This window comes from Dendrobates tinctorius, unplaced genomic scaffold, assembly GCF_039654945.1.
Source record: "Dendrobates tinctorius isolate UK_male_01 unplaced genomic scaffold, ASM3965494v1 ptg000216l, whole genome shotgun sequence".
Lineage (NCBI taxonomy): Eukaryota > Metazoa > Chordata > Amphibia > Anura > Dendrobatidae > Dendrobates > Dendrobates tinctorius.
In genome coordinates, this window is record NW_027361883.1 from 7,261,566 (window position 1) to 7,264,106 (window position 2,541).

Consider the following 2,541-nt stretch of genomic DNA (forward strand, 5'->3'; position numbering starts at 1 on the left):
ATATATATATATATATATATATATATATACCCCATACATCTGTATCAAATCACGGTATAACGAGCGGCGCACATGGATGAGTCACATAAGGTTAAGATCTATAAGGTTCCAGGTCATAGAACAATCACGTGACCACACTATTACCATAGCAACCTCACATGTCGTAAACAAAGGTCAGCTTGTAAATACCCACATCATCATGAACATGCTCAGTGGCGCATCTGAATGACACACGCAGGGCCGAAAAAGGACGTCCCCCCGGCCTCCAGTTTCGAAATGCGAGTGCACAGATCGCCTCATAGCAACTTGAGTCTCGCACCCCACACCACGGACGCCAGACGCAACATTCCCGCCCATACTCGTCACAGACATCCGCACATGTTCATAGGAACCCAGGCATATAACAAAGTGGCTTTTATGTCTCCCCATATAGCACAGCCTGCAAGAGCACAGCCTGCAAGAACACCGCCGGGGATCGTCAGAAACACACCAGAACCACCAAGTGATCCCAGTTCAAGCACCACTCAATGCAACCACATTCATAATTCAAATTCTAAGCTAATAAGGAGATAAATATCAAAAATGTACTATTATATATATATAACACATGCATATAGAAAAATATAAATAAAGTGAACAATTATAATAAAAATTGAAAATATCATAAAAATAATACAATGTAAATATTAATAATCATAAATGATATATCATTATACATAATGTATACAATAACAATACAATATCATAAAGTGACAAATACAGTAATAAACAACAAAAAAGTGAAAAACACCGTGAAAACATAAAACAAATTGTGGTCCATAGTCTCGCCATTATTCTTTCTACTTGTTGTTTTACTTGCTCCCATGTTTAGCCAAAGGATTCCATATATGCCGTATGGGTATTTCTGATCTGTAATTATAGTAACTGTGTCGGACCTTTTGTCTTGTGTCCTTCACATTTTTAATTAAAATACATTTTTATATAAATAATAATGAATTTTTTTTTTATAATTTATGAATATATTCAATAAAATACTATTTGTATATGGTATTAGATTCTCCTTATTCTTTCTTTTTTGTTTACAAGCCAACTGTTTCATATACCATGGGCTAGGAAGCACTGTTCCACCGCCGCTGTAGCCTGTGGAGCCTGCATCCACCACATCAACCCAGTGCGCAGTGATGGACATTTAACGGACCTGGCCATGCCTACTGCTCCATGCATCTGTTGTGAGGTGCACCTTTCCACTCACTGATTGTTTTTGTGCATGGTCAATGCGGTCTTTCACGTGCCGGTGGAGGGCAGGGATGGCTTTTCGAGAAAGAAGTGCCGACTGGGTAGGTCATAGCGTGGGACAGCGTAGGCCATGAGCTCTCGGAACGCTTCGCTTTCTAACAAACGGAAGGGCATCATTTCTAATGAGATCAGTTTGGCAATGTAGGCGTCCAAAGCCAGTGTACGCGGATTATTATTATTATTATTATGCATTTATATAGCGCCATTTATTCCATGGCGCTTTACATGTGAAAAGGTGAAATATAGACAAGTATAATAAACATGTGTAAGACAAGGGACAAACAAGTTCATAAGGAGAGGGGACCCTGCCCGCGAGGGCTCACAGTCTACAGGGATGGGTGAGGATACTGTAGGAGAGGGTAGAGTAGGTCGTGCGGTGGTTCAGTAGACCGAGGATCATTGCAGGCTGTAGGCTTGTCGAAACAAGTGTGTCTTCAGGTTCTTCTTGAAGGTTTCCATTGATAGTGAGAGTCTGATGTGTTGAGGCAGAGAGTTCCAGAGTATGGGGGAAGCACGGGAGAAGTCTTGTATGCAGTTGTGGGAAGAAGAGATAAGGGGGAGTAGAGAAGGAGATCTTGAGATGATCGAAGGTTGCGTGCGGGTAGGTACCTAGAGACCTTGTCACAGATGTATGGAGGAGAGAGGTTGTGGATGGTTTTGTATGTCATGGTTAGGGTTTTGAATTGGAGCCTATGGGCAATAGGAAGCCAGTGAAGGGCCTGGCCTAGGGGGAAGGCTGGGGAATAGCGGGGAGACAGGTGGATTAGTCGGGCAGCAGAGTGTAGGATGGACTGGAGCGGAGCCAGAGTGCTAGAGGGGAGGCCAGAGAATAGGAGGTTGCAGTAGTCGAGGCGGGAGATGACAAGAGCATGCCCTAGTGTTTTTGTGGTTTCGTGGTTGAGGAATGAGTGGATCCGGGAAATATTTTTGAGTTTGAGGCGGCAGGAGGAGGCGAGGGCTTGGATATGTGGCTTGAAAGAGAGCGCAGAGTCGAGGATCACCCCAAGGCACCGAGCGTGCGGGACGGGATGAGAGGTGGAGTACTTTCTTGTCCTACTCAGAGTGTCTGGTAGGGTGAGCTGGACTTGAGAGCTGCATATGGGGGAACTAGTATTGGACATGACGGACTGAGAAGGGGTTGGTGATGGTGAGGTGTTGATGGCCTAGATTCAGTGTTTCCTCGTGAAAATATTGTGATTGTCTGACTGGTTTGGCCTAGCGACTTCACCTCAACTTTTCTTGATG